This window comes from Peromyscus maniculatus, chromosome 7 (genome assembly GCF_049852395.1).
Source record: "Peromyscus maniculatus bairdii isolate BWxNUB_F1_BW_parent chromosome 7, HU_Pman_BW_mat_3.1, whole genome shotgun sequence".
Taxonomy (NCBI): domain Eukaryota; kingdom Metazoa; phylum Chordata; class Mammalia; order Rodentia; family Cricetidae; genus Peromyscus; species Peromyscus maniculatus.
This window is the reverse complement of record NC_134858.1, coordinates 75,216,485-75,241,420: the sequence shown is the minus strand read 5'-3', so window position 1 is coordinate 75,241,420 and position 24,936 is coordinate 75,216,485. Positions and strand designations below refer to the sequence as shown.

General features: G+C 44.0%; 1 long non-coding RNA gene across 5 annotated transcripts; it reads left to right on the top strand.

Moving 5' to 3' along the window:
* Positions 1-24,902, top strand: LOC121830907 (uncharacterized). 5 transcript variants are annotated; one of them, XR_013052831.1, is made up of 6 exons: positions 1-139; positions 15,334-15,449; positions 20,484-20,540; positions 20,718-20,773; positions 21,899-22,018; positions 24,234-24,902. It is a non-coding gene; the product is annotated as an uncharacterized LOC121830907 (long non-coding RNA). The 5 variants fall into 5 exon arrangements; XR_013052832.1 differs by lacking the exon at positions 1-139 and adding an exon at positions 146-538; XR_013052833.1 differs by lacking the exon at positions 15,334-15,449.
* The last annotated feature ends 34 nt before the right edge of the window (positions 24,903-24,936 follow it).

Below are 24,936 nucleotides of genomic sequence, written 5' to 3'. Positions count from 1 at the left end.
ATCAAGGCAATGGGAAAACAGCTCAAAAGGCATTCACAAATCTCTGAGGCCAGTGAGGACCTTGGCAGCATGGTTTTCAGGGAGTGTTCTGCGAGACCTCAGCCATGCACTCTTTAGGGAGTTTGCCGCCATCACTCAGGTGGGCTTAGATGCGTCTTTGCCATAGGACTCCAGTGGTCAGCTCTGGCAGTGTCCATGTGGTATTGACTATGTGTGGATACAGAGTGGTAGAACTATGGGGGCATGGCTTTCTCTTCTTAAATCTTAGTCTATTCTAGACAGTGTCAGGGCCTAGAGAGACTTGTTGCAGAGGCAGGGCTCTGCAGCTCCTACTAAAGCAGTGCATAATGGAGCCAGGAGAGTGTGGCTACTTCCAACTGTGGAGTGACCAGCACACATTGCCATCTGGGGAGAGCTGCAGGCATGAGACTCCAACCTGTGGAAGCTGCTGAATGGTCTGAGCTAAGTAAAGCCACGAGTGTGGGGCTACCTGAGGTTCTGGGGACTCTACAGTGTGTCCAAGAGGCAGAATACTGAGGTAAAGGAAATTGTTCTCTAGCATGAATACTTACTGTTGTTTGGGCACTTTGAATCAGATATTCCTTTCTCCTTTCATTGTTCTCCCTTTGGGGATGAGGCTATTCCTGTGCCTGTCCCAGCACTGTATTTCAGAAGCATGTAACTTTTTAGCTCACAGGCTCCTAGCCCGAGAGGAATTTGCCTTAGCATAAATCATGCCTGGAATCTCACGCAGAATCTATTCCAATGAAACTCTGGACTCTGGACTTTTGAGCTAGTGCTGAACTGAGTTAAGGTTTTGAGGCTATGGAGGCGGAGTGAATATATTTGCATGTAGGAAGGACACTCCTTTGGGGGACAAAATTAAAATGCCATGGTTTGAAGTGGTCTCTTTCAGTTTATGTGTTGGGAACTTGATCTCCAAGACAATAGCGGTGAGAGGGGTGATTCTGAAGAGGTGATGAGGTCAGAGGGTTCTGCCCCACTTAAACAGATTAGAGTGGGAGGAGGTGACTTGTCTGGGCAATGGGCTCCAGACAGAAGGCGAGTTCGGGGGTCTCTTTCTCTCCCTCCTTCCCTCCCTTCCTCTCATGCTTTCTTGTCCTTCTCCTTTCTGCTATGGGATGATTAAGTAAGAAGGCTTTCCTTATCAGCTGGATGCAAGGATACTTACTCCACCTTAGGATTTCCCAGTCACCAGAACAGTAAAAACATTTCTACTTTTAAATCCACCCATCCATCCATCCATCCATCCATCCATCCATCCATCCATCCATCTGTCCTTCCATGTGTCCGTCATACAGTCCTTGGTATTCTGCTAGAGTAGCACAGAATAAACGAAGATCCCTAGTAAGCCAGGTATACCAACAGGTGCTTTTTATTAGTATTACTAAATTGCTCAATCAGAAAAGGGTTTACATTTTTGCTAATGTATCAGGCCTTCCTCGTGGGATTAAATACAAAGAGTAGTTGATAAAAACACGGTGCCATGGAATCAGAACGGTGTGGGGCTTTTGATTAGAACAGGATTTTTCAGAAACAGGAATAATTAGGCTATGTGTTGTTCTTTTAATGACTATGTGTAGATATTTTGAAGACCCTCCCACAGATACTATCATGATGTGCTTGCTGCCTGGGACCTTCAGAGAGACGTGGTATGGGGAGACAGCAGGGAATAGCCGTGTCTAGCTGTGATTTAGGGATTTCCACTTTATATACGTCCTTTGGTCTTCAGATAGCTCACTTGCTTCTCCTTAGGCCTGCCCCAGTTTGAAATGTGCGTTAGCACTCCGCAGTCTACTCTCCATGGGGGGATTCTGCTTCAGACTACTTTGATCAGCATTCGGTCCAGTGTCTGAATGGCAGGCAGCCTAAGAGCCGAGGTCCAGGTGTTTTTGTTGTTGCTGTTTGGTTTATGAGACAAAGTCTTGCTGTGTAACGCAGGCTGGCCTGAAGTCCGTTATACTGACTCTCCTATCAAGTTCTGCAGTTACAGTTGCTCATGCCATGCCTGGCTCAGCTAGTTTTGACGTGACACTTATTCCTGTGGTTTGGGTTGATCTGCGCTGTTGGACCCATTCTGGTAATCAGCATAAGAGAGGAGGCGAGAGGTGGGGCATCTGAGCCCTAGTGGATAGGTCCTTTTAAAAAATTGTCTTATTTTTTGAGATTATAATATAGTTGCGCCATCTCTTCCCTACTAACCCTCCCATATACCTCCTCTTGCTCTCTTTCAAATTCACAGCCCCCCTCTCTTTTTTAAAAATGAATTGTTGTTATAGACATAGATGTATAAAGATATATATATATATATATATATATTCCTACATGCATACAACCTGCCCAGTTGGTATATGTTACTTGTATGTGTGTGTTTTTAGGCTGACCATTTGGTATTGGATAACCAACCCTGAGGAAGACTCTTTCTCCTAATGGGTGGACCTTAATGACAAGTTTACTCCGGAAAGAGGAATGGGGTATAATCAAGGACATTTGTATAAAAATCAAGTTTATCAGACTGATCAAAGATGGCTGAGGTTCAAGGCACATTGTCCTTTGTTTAGGGTCAGGCCTGGGTTGTGGCACACTACAAAGCAGGTAAAGCTTGGAGATTAACTACAGACTCCGCCACTTAGGGCTTTGCCTTCGTGTGGCTGTTGCTGTCCATCTCACTTGGATGGCAGTAGCTGAGTGTGGTTTGCTTGGTAGAGCCTGACAAGACTGGGCTATAATTGATAAGAAAACAGGTTCCGAACATGTGTTTGTGTTGATCAACTGCTGTGGGACACACTTCTCTAACGGAATTTCCCCGAGGGCCTGCCCTGAGAAGATTCCTCCCGGAGTCCTGGGGAAGACATACTATGTCCGGCAGGGTGTTATCTGAGAGAAAAGAATCTACACACAGCACACTCTTTCATCCATTTACTTTTAGTTCTCTATAACGAACTTCCATCTACACAGCTTCAGCTCCGTCCTCACATTCAGCTCCTCTCTGTACCTACTTTTCCTGTCTTCTCATAGTCCTAATTAAGCTCCTGTGCTTTTGACCTCATCTTCGTCCTCTGTTCCTTTGTCTTCCATCTTTCCTTCCTAGCTCCTTACCCCGGCTCTGAGAAACTGCCTTCTTCTCTTCTCTCTGGCCATGCGGCTCTGCCTACTATCCGGAGAAACTTGCCTTGTTCTCTTCTCTGCCACACAACTCTGCTCTGGCCAGGAAAGCTGCCCCAGTCTTGACTGCACCTGGTTATGCAAAAAATCCCCATTGTCCTGAGTCCATAGCTCATCGGGGCTACTAGGCCTGAAGGCAAGGGATGGTCTGAGCTTCGTTTGCACAAGAAACAAAGTTCTATGTATCTACTGGCGCCTGTCTCCAAGGCCCTGGAGAGGTGTTAGTTACCCAGTGGATCAGCTAAACTGTTCACCAATGGTCTAGTAATATATGGGCCCACAAGAACTTCATAGGAGAAAACAGCCGGAATAGTAAAAACTGAATAACACCAAATATTCCTTGATAAATGGCTTCCTCTAGAAAAAAATGCCTTGACATTTCTAGGTATAGCTTTAATATACAGCTGAATCTCTATAATATATTCTTGCAGCCTACAAGACTTCTCAACATTTTATAACTGTGCCCCACTTCCCATAACTCTGTTAAATTAAGCATTGTTATTTTATAATGCATAGAACTAAAGGCCAACTAGTTAAATGACTAACTCAGGTTGGTCAGTGACAGTAGGGGCTTGGAATCCAAAGTTCAGAAACCGCTTAATTTGGTGTCTGAAGTTCCTCCCATAAGGAGTCAATAAAAACCACCAGCCGGGCGGTGGTGGCGCACGCCTTTAATCCCAGCACTCGGGAGGCAGAGCCAGGTGGATCTCTGTGAGTTCGAGGCCAGCCTGGGCTACCAAGTGAGTTCCAGGAAAGGCGCAAAGCTACACAGAGAAACCCTGTCTCGAAAAACCAAAAAAAAAAAAAAAAAAAAAAAAACCACCACCAAAAAAGGGCATTCACCATGTATCTTAAAATGTAGACGCCTACCCATGTGCAGATATGCATCTATAGAGAAACTCTAGTTACAACATAAATTTCATTCACTTCAATTTGAAGAATTTCCAGACCATACAGTTCAAAATAACTGAAGTTTCTGTGTCTGTATGTTGCATGCTCCTGCACATACCCATGAACACTTGCTAGGGATTGATCGGGGCCTTTGCCATGCCAGAAAAGCATTCTGCCACAGAGCTACATTCTTAGTTAGCCATGAGGAAGTCCAGCTGAAGCATATTTCTTAGCTGATTTCAGATTCCATAGCAGAGGAGTGCCCAGGGCAGCTTTCACACACATTAACTAGTTCATAGACCGGCTAGCAACTTTATTGCACACCACATTGATCCCTCTCATGGGTGCTCACAAGAAACTTTCTGGGTGATTTCCTTTAGAGACAGGATCCCACTGAGTCATAGTTTAATATATCACCGATTTCCAGAATCTTGCAGCCTTATGAGAATTCTTGTTAGTTTTTCTAGAGTACGTAGGATTAAAAAGGTTAAAATATTTCTGGGCTAGGTGTGGTCATGCATGTCTGTCTATCATCTCAGCAAATGGGAAGTGAAGGCAGGGATTGAAAATATGAAGCCAGCCTGGGCTATATAGTAGAACACTGTCTCAAAGAGCAGGAATAAATAAATAATTTTAAATTGCATAGTTGTTGGTGCCAGTGTTAAATAAGCATCTGGACATAAGTTCTCTTGCATAGAAACCCATTTCTTGATTAACAAAATAAGTTCTTGACTTTTTCAGTCTTCAATTCAGGTCCGAGGATGAAGATCTTACTTTCTTCATGGAGGGGACTGGAGAAAATAAAATGAGGGGGAAAAAAGAGGGTTAATGTCTTTTGTTCTATCAAGTCAGTGAGAAGAGAAATTAATTTGATTAAAATAAATATCTAAATACAAAGGTACTTAAGTCAATAAGTCAATAAACTTGACTGTGCCACAAAAATATTGATTGATGTGCTCATTCCATTCACTTTGACCTAGACCTTTAAAGCAAGTTAATGATTCTCAGTCTCAGTTGCATTTTATTCTGTTTTTGTTTTGTTTTGTTTTGTTTTTGTGTGTGTGTTGCTGTTGTTTGTTTTTTGTTTTTTTGGTTTTTTTTGTGTATCTGTATGTGCATATGATTGTGGATGTATGTGTGTGAAGTGTATATGTGCATGTTTATACCAGAGGGGGGTTTAAGGTACCCCCCTTGCCCCCATCACTCTTCACCTTATTCCTCTGAGGCAGGGTCTCTCACTGAAACTGGGACTTGTGGTTTTCAGCTGGCAAGCCCCAGCAATCCTATCTCTTGTCTTTCTTGGGTTGTAGCTGTGCATCGGACCATACCCTTGCTGGTTACATGAGTCTTGGGATCCAAACTCCAGTATCATGCTGGAGCAGCACTTCATCTGCTGATCCATCTCTCCAGCCTGTAATTTGTTTTTTAACTGACATGCGATAAATACTCCAAACTCTTCCTTTGTATCTCAGAGTCTTCTCTATCTTATGTAATTATAGAATGTGGTTCTCCTGTTGCGCTATATAACATTAGAACTACCTCCCCATTTAGGTACCCATTGTCCACCATTTTGCTGAGATCTTTCCCTTTGTAGCCTCTAATGACCTCTGTTATCTACCCTCTACTTCCAGGCCATCAACTCCGGTTTTCATGAATGAGTGAGAAGGTAAAGCATTTGCATATGTCCTTGGTACATATTTGTGACATTTACTCTGACTGATTTTTCTGCTCTGCTGGGAACTGTTTGCACCAGGAGCTGATTCTTCCCTTATCCTTTGAGTGACACCTTCCTGTGCCTTTTAGTAGGTACTGAGACTATGGATGGATGAATGAGCAAGGGGGGGGGGGAGTGGACCACATGGTACTGAACTTTCTGGTTTGAAGAACAGTGCATGATGGCATCTGTCTTGTTAGCCGTGTGCTCTGCCCACATTTGAGCTGTCTCACACTGTTCCTGGTGTGGTGTGGTCAGCCCTTGCTCTCCCTATATCAGATCACTGCTTTAAGGACTGAAGGATTTTTCTGTACTTTGCATTTTCTCTACTATGCGTTACCTATGTTCTTTATAGTTTCAGCAGCTTATCATTTTAGGTTTTAGGAAATGAGACTGCTTATAGGTTGGTTAAATTAAATAAAATTATTTGTTCATTTAACACAGCCCCCCTCCCCCGCCCCCGCAGTACTCGTGACGATGTATCCAAATTTTAAATATTTCACCGTGAAGTTAGGTTAATATTCTCACAGCTCTGAGCCAGTAGTTTGTAGACAGATTCCTCAGTTCCTTAGTTCTTGGTTGGGCCTACTCTGAGGCTTTTTTAGATTTCCCTGGCAGGATTACATATTAGGAGTGTGGAAACACATCAGCATTTCTCTTTTTACACGATTTCCCTCCAGATGCAGTGTTTTGGCCTGCGGTTCTGTCTTTTCCCAGAGGGACCCACTTCCACTCTCTAATTTGGATCCTGTCTCCTGACCTTGACTGCTGGAACCAGAGCCAATGTTTTCCGACAGTGTGGGTCTGTGAACACAGTGTTGACAATGTAAGGGCAGCGTCTAGACCTAGTGCTGACTGTTGAGAAGATACTATCTTCTGTTTGACAAATTCAACCAAAACCTGCTTCCCAGCGCCTACTGTGTTCAAAACAGAGACAGTTCATATTACATCACCCGTTACTGTCTGCTTCACAAGCAAACAGCGGCACTGCTCTTTAAAAGTGAGTTAAGAAGAAAATGCCATTTCACAAGTCAAGGCTTCTGATTTCTAGACAAAAGGGCAGAGGAGTGCATAAGACATGGCATGGAAGTAGATGATATGAAAAAAAAATCAAGCCTCTTAGTCTCCAGGGAACATGGGGAACAGCGCACTAGGAAGGTCTAGACCTGTGCCTTGTCCTTGAAAAGGCTAATTGATTCTTTTTTAATTTTTTTTCCCCTGGATTTTTGAGACCAGATGTTCATGATACAGCTCAGGCTAGCTTGAACTAGCTAGCTAGGTAGTCCAGATTAGGATCAAAATTGTGATTCCTCTGCTCCAGTCTCTTGTGTGCTGGGCTTTCAAGTGTGCAATCACCATGGCTGGATCCCATTCTTCTTTTTTTAAATAGATGTTCACTGAGCATGTACCAGCGGCAGATGCTGTGGAAGGTGGTGAGGACACAGTGACACTCAGAATCAGCTTCCTTGCGGAGCTCGAACTGTGTGGAGGAAGATGGGAAGTTCAATAGACTGCAGGGGCCGCCACCCGGTAACAAGTACTGAAGAGGGAAAGCCAGAGCAGAGGACCAGGAGGGCAAGGCTAGGTGTAGACTTAGGATATTATAGTGAATGACTGAGTGACTGTATAGGTTGCTTCCCTTGAGGAGTGATTTGGGCAAGGACTTGAGGAAGTAACGGGTCCATCCTGGTGGCTTTCGGAGGAAAGAACATCACGAAACTAGCCAGGGTTCTCCCACAGAGGGAGAGCCGCTGGGGTGGTCAGAAATTAGTTAGGATGCAACACTGCAGGATGGGGAATGACTGGAGGGCAGGGTGACGGGAAATAACCAACAGTTGGACAAGGAAGGCTCTGTGTGCTCTGTCTCAGCCTCTTAGTCTACCTTGTCACAACCCTCCCCACCTTCTAAAATCCTTCTCTTACCTCAGGGATTTATGGTTCTATTGTCATGGACATGGTTTCCCTGTTAGTCACTTATCTTGTTGCTGTGAGAAAATACCCAATGAAAACAACTTAAGAGAGGGTTATTTGGGCTCAAAGGATGTGGTCCATCTCTGGGGAAGGCGTGGAGAAGGAGCTTTCAGGAAGCAGGAAGCAGGAGCTGCGGATTCTGGTGCTCAGCTCACTCTAATTCTGTACTGAGCCTTGCCTGTGGAATACTTAGGGTGGATCGTCTCACCTCTATCAGTCTAATCTAGAAACTCCATCACAGGTATACCCAGAGGTTTGTCTCCATGGTGATTCTTAATCCCATGAAGCTGACAATCAAGGCTAATTTTACGCAGAGCACACTTAAAACAGTATCATCGTCTTAATCTAATGAAAGCCAAACTCTCTACTTGGAATGATGCCTTTTAATTAATTATGCACACACACATATATGTACAAGATCAGGCTGTAGGCAAGCCTGCAGGGCATTTTCTTAATTAGTGATTGATGGGGGGGGGGGCAGCCCATTGTGGGTCGTACTGGCCCTGGGCTGGTGGTCCTGGGTTCTATAAGAAAGCAGGCTGAGCAAGCCAGTAAGCAGCACTCCTCCATGGCCTCTGCATCAGTTCCTGGCTCCGGGTTCCTGCCCTGCTTGAATTCCTGTCCTGGCTTCCTTTGATGGTGAACTGTGATGTGGAGGTGTAAGCTGAATAAACCCGTTCTTCCCCAAGTTGTTTTCATCATGGTGTTCATCACAGTAACAGTGACCCTAACTAGGACACCTGGCATGTTGTGGGATTACCCGAAATAAGTAGCTGAACCTTCCCTCACACAGTATTGAGGAAGGGACAAGGAAGAGGCTCTAAAATCAGATAACAATAAATTTAATTTATTATTTAAATAAATTGCTATGAATAAATTTATAGACTGATTTTGAATTATTTTCCTCCAAGTTATTCAACAAGAATTTGATAGTGGAACAGTGGAACCTGTATGGCTCCTATATTCATGGGTGTGCATCTATTATTTCCCCACACCAATGATGATGTTGAATTTGTGCAGGACATATAATTTTGATGCAGTGTGTAAAATACTGCTTCTGTGAATAAACATGTAACAACTATTTTTAGTTTTGTATACAGGATAGGCACATTGAAATTTCTTTTTATTTATTTATTTATTTATTTTGGTTTTTTGAGACAGGGTTTCTCTGTGTAGGTTTTTGGTGCCTGTCCTCGATCTCACTCTGTAGACCAGGCTGGCCTCGAACTCACAGAGATCCACCTGGCTCTGCCTCACTAGTGCTGGGATTAAAGGTGTGTGCCACCACCACCCAACATTGAAATTTCTTACCTGTTGCTTTTATAGCTAGCAATTATTAAGACAGGTGGGCAAGTAAAGAAATACAGAGAATAGTGTCCTGGTGAGCAATGTGGTTTGTGATCCAGAAAGAGATAACAAATATTTTAAATAAGTAGTATCATACATCAATTAACATACCTAATATTTGCATTTTCAGTATTTCCCATTACTTTATTGCTTTGGTCTTATGCTTGCAAAGCACATTAAGCCAGGCATACAAGGATGAGATTTCCTTATCCTTAAGCACGTGGTTTAGTGTGGAAGGACAAGGGGATACATGTGCCAGCACTGATGACTCTTAGAAGCCATGTGAGGCAGGGGACCAGAAGGCTGTGTTCCATGTGATTCCACTGATCCCAATCTAAAATAGGAAAAGCTAGAGACTGAAACCAGATCCTGGGTTGCCCAGCTGAGCTGGGGACACAGAGGGGACAGGATTGGCTGCAAAGGGGCAGGGAAGGTGTCGACAAGGGGGAGGGGCGGTATTCAGGAGTTCATTGTAGTTGTGTCCAAACAAGTGGCGTCTTCCCGACTCCAAGGGTTGTTCACCTAAATCGGTATTTCTCGGTCTTTGAGCTTCAGAATTCTCAGAAAAAGATTACTTTTGTCATATATAAGAAACACAAATTTGGGGTAAGGATTCTAAGAGATTCCATCTAGTGTGACGGGCTCTGTAGAAGCTGCTCACCCTCTGAACCCCTTTATGTTATTATCACAGAGTTCTCCACTTTGCTCTATTTCTTATGGCCTATTATCTAACTTACATCGTGTTTGTTTGTGTGGTTAAAATGTGGTTTCCTTGTAAGAAACAGACTCAAGATATTAACTAAACCTTCCAGAATTACCCAATTGCACTTGAGGCAGAGGGTTTACGACATAAAATATACAAGTTTTCTCAAGGTTGGACGTAAACTACCTGTTAGTAAAATCTTGGCATGTGTTCTGTGTATTCAACGGGCATGTCAGAACCGAAGCCTCTCAGTTGTAGAGGGTTTCACCCACATCTCAATTATGCTCATTCATCACCGTCTTGGCAAGCTGGCTGGACTTCTCAAGCACATGGCATTCCCCTAAGACCTCATGTATGCTCCGAGATGTAAGTGTCTAACAGTAGCAAAACATATTCCGTTTCTTTAGTCTATTTCACATGAATCTTTATCTCTCTCTCTCTATATATATATATATATATAGAGGATTATAAAAAGGTAGGGTTTCGAGGCATCTTAGGCCTTTGAGATTCAAAGTATAGTCTAGCCATCAGCATCAAAATCACCGGCAAGTGTGCGAGGAAGGCAAAGGAAACCTTGGCTTTGACTCAAGACCTAGATCAGAATGTATGCGCCTCATTACACTTTATTTATTTATAATTTATTGTGTGTGTGCGTGTGCCCATGCCACAACACACACATGTGGAGGTTAGAGGGTAGCTTGAGGAAGTCAGTGCTCTCCTACCTTGTCTCAGGAGTTGAACTCCGGTCATCAGGCTTGGTGGCAGTTGCCCTCACTTGTTGACCCATCTCACCAGCTCTGAAGACGTTTTTAAACCACAGGCCCTCGTCCCTCACCTGTGGTTCTTGTGCACATTAAATGTGAGGCACATTGATGTCGCACTTTGACTTAGTCATTTATTTCCCTGATGCTCAGCTCTGACATAGAAAGTTTAAAAAAAAAAAGCTGGTAAGGTTTAACTTATTTTATTTTTTGAACCTTAAAATCATTTAACATACAGTAGTGCTTGTATAAGATCATATAGATATTAAACAAGACAATAGATGAATCTTTTTGGCTACTGTGTCCTAGACAGCCAATGTACTCATAGGAGATGAGCTATGCTTTGTATCTCCAGGCCTAGCAGGACTGGAGACCTCCTTCATATATATATCAAGTGTTTAAAATTGAGACAGAGTCCGAGGGACGGACTAACATAAATAGCTTAAGTCACTCAAATGTGGGCACCTGTCAGTTTAAACAGTCAGCCACTGATCTGATTCCCGATTCTCAACATTTCAGGACCTGCCGTTTTTAATTTCTTCCATTCCAGGACCTGCCGTTTTTAATTTCTTCCTGCTCTAACTCCAAGCTGTCTTGGTTACCCTATGGTTTTTCTCACATGGTTGTTCTATAACTTCTGAGATATTTAACAATTCACAGGGCCAGATTATCGTGCAAGGCTGAGGCCCTGCCAGGAAGCAAGTCCAGGGCCTTGCCAGCCTCAGCCAGTGCTCTGTCTCCCAGCTGTGGAACCGACCTCACCCCTGTCGATCCTTAGCACCCTTTTCTTTTTAAAAGAGCCAATTTTATCCAGTGTGCCAAACTCAAAAATATTTGCTTTATCTGACTGTCTTGCAACTCGAGATCATGTGACCCCACAGAGTTCCATGAGAGAGATAGTGGACATGTGCTTTCCTAACACGTGTTGAGCCCTGCTCGTCTCCTGTTTTCTGCTTGGCAGGAATACAGATTTAATGTTTAAAGATAAATAGCTATCTTGCATGAAGAGGAGGAAAGCACTAATATTCACCTGGTTCTAAGCCTCATTCTGAGGATGGTGGATGCGGAAACCAGAAGCTACCCGCTGAGAGCCACCAGCTTTGGACTGCCCTTGATGTCTCTTCTTTATTTTTAAAATTTTTTCTAAACAAATCGTTGTTTGTTTTTAATTAACTTATTTTTATTTTATGTACATTGATGGATTGCCATGGGTGTTCTGTCCCCTGGAACTGGAGTTATGGATGGTTGTGAGCTGCCATGTGGGTGCTGGGCATTGAACCCAGGTCCTCTGGAAGAGCAGTCAGTGCTCTTAACTGACGAGCCATCTCTCCAGCCCCTGATTTCTTATTCTTAAGACATAGGGAAAACTTTCCCTTTAAGCTTTGGGCTTTGAGTGTGTGTTATTTGTAGTTAGACACATTCCTGAATACTGTTCTATGTTACAACCTTTTTCTTTCTTATTTTTATGTTAGTTTACTGTCTTTAAACCACTCCTGAGCTCTGTAATATACTCATTGCTAGTTACAAGTAGAAATGTCTCTGACTTGCTTTGATTTTCAAGATTCCCTTTAATTCACAAGGGAGGATTACTTTCCTTATGGATGTGTTCATCTGCCGCTCTGATGTCCCTTACCTTTCCATAAATACATGTTCACTTGGGTAGAGCGGTGCAGCTGTTCTTTTTTTTTTTTTTTTTTTGGTTTTTTTTTTGGTTTTTTGAGACAGGGTTTCTCTGTGTAGCTTTGCACCTTTCCTGGAACTTACTCTGTAGACCAGGCTGGCCTCGAACTCACAGAGATCCTCCTGCCTCTACCCCCGGAGTGCTGGGATTAAAGGCGTGCACCACCACCGCCTGGCTGGAGCAGCTGTTCTTATATGTCCCTGTTAGAAAGAAAAACGACTGTAGGAGCTGATTCAAAAAGTTTATAAAGTTTAAAAGTAATTCAAAATTATTGCTGGAACATTCATAGTTATTGATTGCATTTTTCTCTGACAGTATCTAGAACAAAGTTTGGTAATAATCACTCAGTTCAGTTCAGTTCAGTTCAGGTCAAACCAGCATCTTAATTCAATCAGTTCCATTTCAAACTTGCTTATTCTTTTTTCAAAATGCTTTCCCATGCTGTAAATCCCCTTCTTTTTTCTATCTTTTGAATTTGATGCAATCATGGCTCCATTGCGTGTAGTTCACTGAGTGTGACTTCTTTTATCTGTGTGCCCTGTGGCTAGCTTCTTAGTCTTTCGCTTCCTGGGAACAGTTCTCTGGAGAGACTTAGAACTGTGTGCTCATTTGGCTTCAGCTTTTAGAAGATTCATTATGAGTTGGTTTTGGCTGAGTAAGCTGGGCTTCCATGCTGTTCACTTGTCTCTGTATAAATACTACCTTTGTCCCTTGGCATGAGGATTTCATAATGTGGAGAGACAGATTAGGAGGACTCAGAATCGGCCAGCACTGTGTTCTTGAGGTTCTTTCTCCTGAGCCTCAGGGTAAGCCGTCACTTCCAGGCCATAGTCAGCAGCTGGGAGGCAGGAGAGTTTCTGCTGAGACAAACCTTCCTAGCTTCTTGTTACCCGGAAGTTCAGATGCCATCTCCATGAGGTCCGTCTCTTAGGCCCTGTGAATTCATTCTGGCCAGTCACCCATGACATCTGTAGTGTCAACTTTTACTGCCTGCTGTAGCAGCCCTCCGTGGCTCGACTCCAGACCGTTCTAGTGCCTTCTTTCGGAGTGTGGATACACATACTGAAACCACTGCTGTGTGTAATTACTACATGTGTTTGGAGGTGGGTTCTCACATCAGCACAGTCTTATTTTTCTGGATGTGAGTCTGATTCAACATGTTTCAATTCATTTTATGTAAGATCAATATAGTAAATGTGGCAGTTAATACCACTCTTCTTGAGTGTTTATTATATGTGTGATAAAGGTTTTATATACATTACTCATTTCTCATTAGTCACTCTCTTAATGATTAGTCATCTTGACATAGTTACATGACCTATCTATTCTACTCATAGAACATAGGCCAATTCTGCTCCTAGGTGTGTGCCCACAGAAAATTTATACAACTAACAGAACATGATCATTCATACAACAGAATGATTTCACTCAATAATAAATTCCAACACATACGGCAGTGTTAATAAACCATACAAATCTTGTGCAGAGCGAATTAATCAGGCACAGTGGTCACACATACATTTTTGCATATCACTGAAGAATTAAGAATAGGCAAGTTCATAGAGACAGAGACTCCATGGCTGGTATTGTCAGTAGCCAGAGGGCAGAGGCACAGCTCCATACTGCTACCCTCAGTAGCCTGAGGAATTCTCTTAATCTTTTAGGGGCCTCAGCCCAGACAAACCCAAGATGGGTGGTTTGGATGTAGAGAATTTAGGACTAGTCGGTGTAAAGCAGAGCTGAGGCTTTATGAAAATAAAAGAAAGGCACTTAAGAAAGTAAAAGCGCACACAAGGGTGTGGATGTGGGATTCTCAGGCAGAGTGGTGGTTTATTAGAAGGCATTTTAAACACAGTAGTAGGCATGAACATTAGGGGAAAGGGCACGCAGGGAAGGCGAGATCTACACAAGCATGTGGTATGGGCTTCTCAAGGAAGGGTCATGGTGCAGGAGTGTCCTGGTGGAGATTGTCTGCATACAGGGTTCTGGAAGCTTCTGGGATTTCACGTACATGAGGTCTCTAAGCCCCCTCTACGCCTTTACTTCGGTTACCCCTTTAGGTACAGAGGCCCCGGGGGTGACTTTGGTGAGATGTTGTTAATCTGAGAAGGAAAACCCAGGACCCGCTATGGTTGCACAGAGAATTTCTGATGAGAGTTCTAGAAAAGTGCAAGTTTTCAGCTCGGAAGGGAGAAAAGCCTTAAGTGGTTGTGGTGATATTTTATTTGTGCGTTAATAAATAAAGCTTGCCTGGAGATCAAGGGGGAAAGGCCAGCCATTTTAAGTAAACAAAGAAGTCAGGCAGCACATGCCTTTAATCCCTTAGCAGTCAGGAGCTCTGTGTGTTCAAGGCCACACTAGGGAACAGAGCCAAGTGTGGTGACACTTGCCTTTAATCCCAGTACCAACCATAGAGACCTGAAAGGTCTGTACAGATAGACAGTGACAGAGCTGTGTAGGAAGAGGAAGTGAGGTAGCTGGGCTAAGAGCCAATGACAGGGCAGAAAAGCAAGGTATATAAGCCTGGGTAGTCAGGAAGTTGCTCTCTCCCTTTTGGAAGCTGCGGAGTTGGTGAGGTGAGGTTGGCTTTCCGTATTTCCCTGATCTCTCCAAGGCTTTCACCCACATTTCTGGCTCCATGTTTTTATTAAATAAGACCATTTAGAAATTTGTCTACAAGTGGTTGTTAATTGTGCTGAAATTCTTGCTCCGTGGCTGGTGAGAGGCTGAAACCAGACTCTGGGATGGCGGGATTCTGTTTCCCTTTCTCATGTGTTTCATATTTCCCCTTTCTCACAGTTTTCCACGTCCTTCCATTCTGCGTCAGCTAGGACCGTCATCCTTTTATAGATAAAGCCAAGACAAGCAAGGTCAAGTACTTCCCTTAGCGTATGCTCAAGAAGATTCCTAGCCCCTAGTAAGGAACTGCCTCTCAATCTGGGATCTGTCCATGATGCTAGTTCACAAGGTGTTTTCCTTCTCAACATCATGAACTAGAGCAGAGTTCCCAAGCTGCTGTCCACAGGTGGAGCTCAGCCCTTAGACACGGTCTGTGTAACCCAGTATTCATCTCTTTTAGATTCAAAAACTGAGTTCGCAATTATTGAAAAAAAAAAAAAAGCCAAATGAATGGAAACACATGAACTATGAACCAAAGGCTGAGGGGCCCCCAGCTGGATCAGGCCGTCTGAATAGGTGAGACAGTTGATTGGCTTGATCAGTTTGGGAGACAACTAGGCAGTGGGACCAAGTCCTGTGCTCATTGCATGAGTTGGCTGTTTAAAATCTGGAGCTTATGCAGGGACACTTGACTCATTCTGGGAGGAAGGGACTGGACCTGCCTGGACTGAGTCTACCAGGTTGATCGCAGTCCTCGGGGGGAGGATTTGCCCTGAAGGAGGTGGGAATGGGGGGTAGGCTGGGGGTAAGGGGAGGGGGTGGGAGGGGGGAGAATAGGGGAACCCATGGCTGATATGTAGAACTGAATGGTATTGTAAAATAAAAAATAAAAAAAAAACAAAAAAACTGAGTTCGTTGACATATGTCGCAACCTTCCACCACCTCACTAGCTATAGACAGAACACTGGGTCCATACTTTTTATCTCCATGACAACCGTTTGATGAGGGAGTAGCCATGAGCCTGGGATACTTTGTCCAGGTTGCAGCAGGCTTTCTGCTGGCATTTTCAGTCTTAATGCCAGGGCCATCATTCCTCATCATGTTGATGGGATTTTTCTTATAGCACACTTAACAAAAAAAGTAGACTATTTCTTGCAACTGTGTTTGTTTCTTTTTGGTTTTTGTTTGTTTTTGTTTGTTTTTCGAGACAGGGTTTCTCTGTGTAGTTTTGGTGCCTGTCCTGGATCTCACTCTTTAGATCAGGCTGGCCTCGAACTCACAGAGGTCGGCCTGGCTCTGCCTCCCAAGTGCTGGGATTAAAGGCGTGTGCCACCACCACCTGGCCAGCAATTGTGTTTTTAGGAAAGAACAAAGGAGAGTGAAGAGTATGCATGTGCAATAAGAGTGAGTCATGATTTATATATACAAATAATATTTCGTGCCTCTTTCCAAATACCACGACTGACTAGCTCATGCCTTTGTCAGCCTGGCCCCTGTGGATACTAGAGTTTTTCTGATGTAGTTTTGAGTCGTCAAGAAAGAGGCCTTGAATGAGTTAAACATTTCTGAATCTTGAGTTCATCATCTGTGGAAACAGAGTATAAAATGGCCTGATGTAGAAAAGCAGTGTAGTAATACAGAGGCGAAATGTGCCTTGTGACCCACAGAGTGCTATTAAAGGGTAGTATATTCTCTGTCCTTCCTGGAATTCCTATGTTGAGACTGTAATCTTGAAGATAATCAGCACTTTTTGGAGATGAATCGGCCACGGAACTGAAAGAGGAGATTAATCTGCCCAGGCGTGGGACAACGTTTAGTTCCTTTTTAGATAATCTTTCTCAGTTACTTGATGTAGTTCCCTAGTTCCCTAGGAGAAAGAGCTTAAGACATTGCATTTCTTTCAGAAGCAGTTTGCTGTCACATGAGGGCCTTCAGGGAGCCCCTTCCTACGATGGAGGGGAAACGGGAGAAGGTTAGGAAGACGCCGATATTGAGACTGTTTCTCTATAAGCGTGCCAAAAGACTATACTTAGGGAGGCCTTGTTTTCTGAGACCCCGCACTTCCATGGCGAGATACTCACTGGGGAGGGACATGAGAGAGCCTTCCAGAAGGGAGGAGGAGAGCAGAAATATCTCATTCTTGAATTACACATTAGTGTTCAGGTTAATGTGTAAAGAAAACCTCCAACTCCACAGCAGCGTTTGTGACAGGGATGCCGCACTCTCTTCATGTACATATTGTTGGGACTCACAAAGTGGTACCTCAAAGTGTGCTTTTTAACCTGGGGAGCTGGAGGAGTGGTCTGAGAGAGGATCCTTCTGAGCCTCCCCTGCCCCGTGAGATTGACCTTCCCACAGGTGCAGGATAGGACATAATCTACATGAAGACCAGACCCGCTGAAGATCAAAACCTCCTTCCGTTCTCACGAAGGAAGCTCATAGTCTATCAAAGTGCATCCACACAGGGTGGACTTTGTCCCAAGATAACATCTCTTTCTGGCTCGTTCAGATTCCAGAGGGTCATTTATAATCCCATCTCTGTCTCGGAGCCTATCCTTCCCCTTGATAATCATTTACTATCCCTCTAAATTGCCTCTATTTCCATCCCCGCCCCCATTATTTTTTCTGTGGAGAAGGGTATCCAGGTGTCCAAGCCTCACTGGGGTCAGTGGGGGAGTCACACCCCTGAGCCTTACTGAGATAGTGCTGAGTCACGCCAACATCTGAACCTCATTGGCTCAGTGGAAACACACTGCCTGACTGTCCGCGGTGCACACCAGAAAACGGCTGTATCATTTCTCCTGCCAGTCTGTGTTGTCCGTTTACCTCAGTCAACATTCAGAGGTTGAAGGGAGCGAGGGATTTCCTCTACCTGTGTATAATGTGAATAACGAGAAAGGCGATTAAAATAGCTAAGCAGTAACATCTTGCCCCTTGTTCACTGGAATCTCAGTTCAAGTTTCAACTATTTTCTGTCACTTAGGGTTTTTTTTTTTTTTTAAAGAATTTTTGTTTTGTTTTGTTTGTGACAGTGGGAATTGAACCTGAGGCCTCACATGTGCTAGGCAAGTGCTCTATCACCGAACTTCATCCTGAATTCTTTTTTATTTTTAGGCAGGATCTCACTAAGTTGCCTTGAGCTCACTCCTAGCCCAAGTAGATCTTGAAGTTGTCATCCTCTTGCCTCCATCTCCTGACAGCTAGGATTACAGGCTTGCCCCATCAGGCCCAGCTTTTAAAAGTTTTCAAGTGAGAATATGTATGTATCAATGCAAGTACTATCAATAGTGGTGCTCGGAGAATTTGTGGATAATTTATAGTGGTTTTGGTGATATTAAAAATCACCCTTCACTGGCCTTGTTCGAGGCACACTTACTTACTTCATTTTTCTGCAATCATCATGCAGCCTCAGCACTGCTATGGGTGTGGCCTCAAGCTATGACTAAGTCCAGCCAGGTATGACTGAGTCAGGTAGCATGCCTTTAAGGATTTGATGTTAGGCTCTGTTTCTTTGTCTCACGTTTCTGAGCATTAGCCCAGTGCAGCTTACAGTAGTCACGGTGAGTCAGCAGAGCTTAAATGCTTAGTGTGAACCAGTGGCACATTCCCGCTGAGAGGAAACGTTCATTCCCGCTGCTCTGCCTGCTCTCCTCACTTTCAGATAGATCTGGAGGGCCACCTGATACACTGGCGGTAGCTGGAACAAATCATTCCCTGGGTGACAGTGTTTTCCTAACAGTTAGTCGGGTTCAGTAAGGCTAGAGGCACAAGTGGTAAAAGTATGGGGGGGGGGACCTTAATCACTGTGCTTTGAGATAATCTAATGAAATGATGTGTGTAAAGGGAAAGGTTGATTTCCTTTCTTTCGCTGACATTTTCTTCACAGTGAGCCGACAGCTTCCCTCCTTCTGCAGACCCTAGTGCCTATGGATCCCTCACAATTCTGCCCCTTCACCTCATTCATGACACCCCGAAATGCCATATTGCTCCTTAGCTTTCTAAACCCACTGGAAAACTTACAGGACCAGAGAAACACTTCTCTCCTTAAATTTTTCCTGCTGTAATAGTTCTCACAGGATTCATGTAAACTTTTATTTCTTCCCATGGACTCTTGCTTCATGGACTCTCCCCGCACCCAAACACACGAGTTCTCCCTAAATGGTGGATACTAGCTAAGTATGGGTTGAACTGAGTAACAATTAAAAATGAAATATTTACTTCTGTCAGCTGAGTAAATATTGAACTTGCTTAAGCGTGATTACGGTCAATGCCCAGGCACTGCCATTTCCTGCTTTCAGGGAACTATTATCTGTTGCTAACTTGTTCCTCAGGGTTTTCCTTTCCTACCTAGTTCAGACAGAGCTCCTGGGGTTTATGAGGTTAAACAAGACATTATAACATTGTACCTCTACTTAAAACAGGAGGAACAAAACCCCAGTTTCTACAGCTAGCACAGAACACTCACCCCTAGCTGTCCAAATTCAGACAATGTTTCCTGTGGGAAACAATCATTTCAATGCAGTCTGACACCATCTACCTAGAGGCTGGAGCTCACGAGTAAAGTACCTCTGTGAGACTGATCATTTGAGATGCCAACCAACACACTAGGGTATCATACGTCTTCCTACCATGAGATATAGGCCAGGGATCCCATCACCATCTCCACAAATTAATTTGCTAGCATGGCTCATAGAACTTATGCTTGCTGGTTTATTGCAAAGGATACAGACAAAGAGCCAGGTGAAAGTGATACAAAGGGCAAGTATATGGGAAGAGAGGTGGAGCTTCTCTGTGCTCCCTGGGCCTATAACTGTTTAGATACATGGAAGCTTTTTGAACAGTGTGTTTGTGTGTGTGTGTGTGTGTGTGTGTGTGTGTGTGTGTGTGTGTGTGTGTGCATGTGTGTATGTGTGTGCATGTGTGTATGTGTGTGCATGTGCATGTGTGTGTTTGTGTGTGCATGTGTGTGTGTGTGTGTGTGTGTGTGTGTGCATGTGTGAAAGCTGCAGATGTAGAGGCCAGAGAGTGACATCAGATGTCTTCTATCACTCTCCACCTTTACTTTTTGAGACAGGCTCTTCTTATTGACCCTTGGGCTCACTGTTCGGTTAGACTGGCTGGCCAGTGAGCTCTGAGCGTCTTCCTGTCTGTCCTGTTCATGTGTGAACAGGCCACCTGGCTGTTTAGGTGAGTGCCGACCATCAGAACTCAGTCCTCAGGCTTGAGCACCAAACCCTATTCACTCAGCCGTCTCTAGGGCCCCTTTGGATTTTTATGGAGATTTTTTTATTGGCACAGTTGATAATCAAATCATCTGCCACTGTAAGCGGCTCACCCTGCAGTGCCTCCTCTTTGCAAGGAAGGACAGGCTGGGGCCTAGAACTGAAAGTTCCAGCCCTCTAATCATACTTAAGTCTCCCCCGTCCCCGCCCTTCCTCCTTCTAATCACACCTAAGGGCCCTTAACCACCGGCCATCTCAGCACACAAAAGGACCTCGTCACTCCATAGATTCCAAGAGCATTGAGGAGCTGAATGTCAGGAAACAGGAAGGAAAAATGAGTACATATTTCATAATATAATAACCACTGACACCTTATCATAAATTCCAGGTACTCACTGCTCTTTGTTTTGTCAACTTGACACAAGCCATGGTCAATTGGGAAGAGGTAAGTTCAACTGAGAAAATGCTCCCATCAAACTGACCTGTAGACAAGCCTGGGGGGGCATTTCCTTGATGAATGATTGATGATTAGTAGATGGTCTTGGGTTGCATAAGAAAGCAGGTTAAACACCTCATGAAGAGCAAACCAGTAAGCAGTGTCTTTCTGTGGCCTCTGCTTCAGTTTCTGCCTCCAGGTCCTACGCTGGCTTCTCTCCATGATGGACTATAACCTATAAGGTGAGGTTGCACCCCTGCACTCCAGGTTTCTTGGGTTTTGGTGTTTAGTCACAGCAATACGAAGCCCACTAAGACATCTACCGGGCACCATGCTTGTAAAGCAGCAGAGGAAGTTGAGGAGAGAGGGTACTGAGGAGTCCCCAGGGCCCGACTGCTGGGGTGGGGCTGCAGGGTTTCTCAGAATCTGGCAATATGATTGTTCCTAGTTCTCTCTGCTTCAGTTGTGGGAAAATGGGGATGCTCATCATGCTGTCCTCCTCTGTTGCTATGAAGAATAAATGGCAACTGGTGCAGATCAAGCGCTGTAGACGCACCGCCTTGGCCAGAGCTGCTGCTATTTGAAAAGTTGGTACCAAGGTCCCTAAATAGTATAATGAAGTAAAAACAAGACAAGACTTGGCTCATTTAGAGTTCTATTTTATGCACTCTATTTTTGGTTTTGCTTATGGTAACTTGTTATCAAATTATTTTATTTATTATTTATTGTTATTTTTATAAGACCTTCTAAGAAGTTTTTTTAATCCTTTATGAAAAAATGACTTAGGAATAACCAATTAACTGGTTAAATTTAGAAAGTATAGCCAAGTAGAGATAGAAGTATGCTATTACTTTTCTGTTAGCAATTATAGGTTTTTACTAATTTATCAGAGGAACGATTTTAAACTTCCCTTCTACTTAGTGTATTAAAAATCAATCGAGAGCCAGGGCTGTAGCCCAGTGGCAGATACAGCCCTTGCCTAGGATCTGGGTTCTAAATCTCCAGCATTCCCAAGAGGGAGGGAAAAAGCCAGGTCTCATTGGCACTTTGGAGTAGAAATCAAGACAGTTACCAAAATAAGGTGGAAATGGAGGATTGGAAGAACCAGGAAATAGGGTATACATGTTTCTCCTAGCCCGATTGAGTTGGAGTTGTCTAAGAACAGAAACCAGGCAACCAGCGTGACCTTTAGGCCAGAGGAAATTCTGCTGAACAGCCAAGTGTTCCTGTGATGGAACAGAGCCTTTCTCTGAGCCTAGGACTACTGTCATGCTCTGTAGGATGAAGTGTGCTTGTCTGCGTGGGGCTGTGTTTTAGTTTCAAGCTCTTTAATGCCTCTTTCTCGCCCTGCTTTATGCACGTGTCAGTCACAGAAGCCGAACAGAAAGGCCTCTTTTCAAACATGAGTAATGGCCCCATTCACCAGAAGTTGGTGGGATCTGATCCCAGCAGCACCAGTCAGCACACGAGTGACTCCAGATGCCAAGGTAAACTTCCTCTCTTCCATTTTCTATCATGTACCACACTCTAAAGGCAGGAAGGCCAAAGGCAGGGTGTGCGACTTGCTGTAACCTTTTACTGGTCTCTGTCTGTCTTTCCCATGAGAACTAATCTAACGTGATCTAGACCAGGGCCATTTATTTGCATGGAGAGAAAATAAACTTAAGCAGATGAAGGGTGGCTCCTTGTCTCCAAATATGTCTTACAGAAATATAGCCAAGCCGCCTATAAACCTCTCACATGCATCATCTCCCAGAGCCACACCTGGTTCTCCTGTAACTATTTCAGTTTGCTCTCATAACACTTTTGGAGTTTGTTTAAAAATATGTGGACATTTACTATATGATTTCCTTTTTTAAAATTAAAAAAATGACAAATGAACAAGTAAATAAAGTGAAGACTCTTAATGTCATCAACTTCTGGCCTCCACGTGTGCACTAAGAGGCACCTGTACACATAAGCATATAGTATACACACACACACACACACACACACACACACACACACACACCATAAATAACTCTTTTCTAAAAAGAGGTGTTCTTTTTATCTGAAACATTGCAAGTTGTTTCACGGTCTGCTATAAAGATCCTGCAATAAAAGTCATGTTAATTCACACCCACCGAAAAGAGAAATGAATCTAGGCCATGTCGTTTCTTTTCATGTAGATGCAGGAGTGGAGGCTGTTTAACCGAGGCTGAAGGGCAAACAGGTAATAAGGTGGTAGAAATTACAAGTCAGTTAGGAGCCACTATTGTTGGGGATAGTCAAAGACTTCATTTGCCCTTGAGACATCTTGGTTTCACGCCAGCACGCCTCACACTTTGTTCTCTTTTATTCCGTTCACTCTCTCCTTCCTCCTCCTATAAGGAAGAACACTTGCACTTTCTGTTTTTGCAGTGTTGTGGATCAAACCCAGGGTCCCAGTCATGCTAGGCAAATAAATGTCCTATCACCAAACCATACCCAGTTTCCTATTTACCTATTTACCAACCAGAAAGCTATTTCTGAGAAACATGGCAGTCTGTAAGGGTTGGTGTGGGTTTTGAAAGCTCTAAACTCTCTTCTTCATCCTCCTATGGTGACCAGGGACTAAGTCAAGAACCGCAGACCTAGATGGAAGACCAGAGCATGGTGACTAGCTATGTGAAGGGCACTGGGGGACACTGACTCTAAACAGCTTTCAAATGAGAAGCTGAGATCAAGGACCATGCAAAGCACAGTTAAAAGAATAAAAACCTGAAACAGAGCACAAGGGTCAGAGAATGGAAAGGACTCACAGTTGTCTTGGTCTTCTGGAAAATGAAGGGTACCACATACACTTCTGGTCTCCGAGTACCATCCACACTATGCTTCTGGTCTCCAGATGATGACCCTTGATGGATCACTCCCATCTTCCGTGTCAGGAAGATTTATTAAGGCAACTCCATGTACTTCAAAAGGAGGTTTATTTTGGGGTGACTTACAACCAGTAAAGGGGTTGGTTACAGGATCCAGGAGAGGTGGAGTACAGTCCAACTGGGTTCTCTGGAGAACTCTGCTCGGTCTACCATCCAGCATCCAGGATCACCAGGAACCAAGAGACCTGGCACACCCGGATCTTGAGTCCTAAGGGCTCCCATCTTGGCCTGGCCCCAGGGGTAGGTCATAGATAGGCGTGACCCCCGGCCTCCTACTTTCATGGATTTTTTTTTCTAACCACTGCCTTTTACATAGAGAGTATGGGAAGGGGTGATTACGAGTAGGAGGTTATTTGCCAGATTACGGGCAACCAACCCGTGGGATATGAAAGTGGTGGTGGGGAGATACCAGGCATGAAAAGGTGTAAATGGGGAAGAGAGTGGGGGGATGGGGAGAAGGTGGGAGTGGTGGAGGGTTAATAAAGATGAGGGGTTATGAAAAAAAAATCACAAAGATGCCCACTGCTTTATAAGCTAACTGAAAACGTTAAGTTAAAAAGGAGCTAAGAATGCAGGCACTCTATGTGGGTAAAATACTGCTCCCGCAACTCACGGGCGGTGTTTAGTTTTTTAATGAAAATCACAGCGTCGTGTGAAGCACACCTCCGTCAGAGTTGTGGGGCAGAGAGGTCCCAGCGGCTCCCGAAAATAATGTATGGCCTATTGACATTGTTCTTGATGGCCCCCTAGAAGTACATGGTAAGATTGGATTCCTGAAGAGATTTATACGTTTTGATTGCAGGACACGGAGAAATCAAGCCGGAACTAAGCTGGAAGCTGCCTCTCCTGTTCAGGCTGCCGGGAGAGAGAGCTCATCGATAGTCCTTACTCAGCGGTGAACTCTGCATGCTGGGTTCTGTTGGATGAAATACAACCCACTGGTCCAATAGTGGCGTGACCGCTTTGGGGGCAATCAACCACTTTCTGGTTGGATTGGAGGCACACTCTGAGGGAAGGAATACACACTTGTTGCTGTAGACCAGATCAAGACTCCCAGGCTAGGGAGGTCATAGGGTCCACGGGGGAACCTACTACATTTGGGTTTGCTGTTTTCTCCTTTCCAGAAGAAGATGATACAATGAACTGCAGCAAACATTTGTGTGAATCCTCCATCCAAGCTTGACTGAATTTTGTGCCACCTGGTGGTATTGGCAGAGGTTTCTTTAGTCTTAACTATTCTTTCAGGGCCTCCTAGGCAGACAGTTTTAGTTTTCAGGTCAGTGTGGGCCTATCATTCCTGGCCCATTTGTGTATGACTCCAAATGAACTAGAGAATGGGAAGATATTACTTTTTTTCTCCCCTGGAGGACCCCCTAAATTCCCAATAGCAGCTCAACTATTTAATCTGAGAATTGCATGAAGCATTTAAAAAAAAAATAAAACAAAACATCATAAATTTGATTGATTGATTGATTGATTGATTGGCTGCTGAATGTGAAATGATA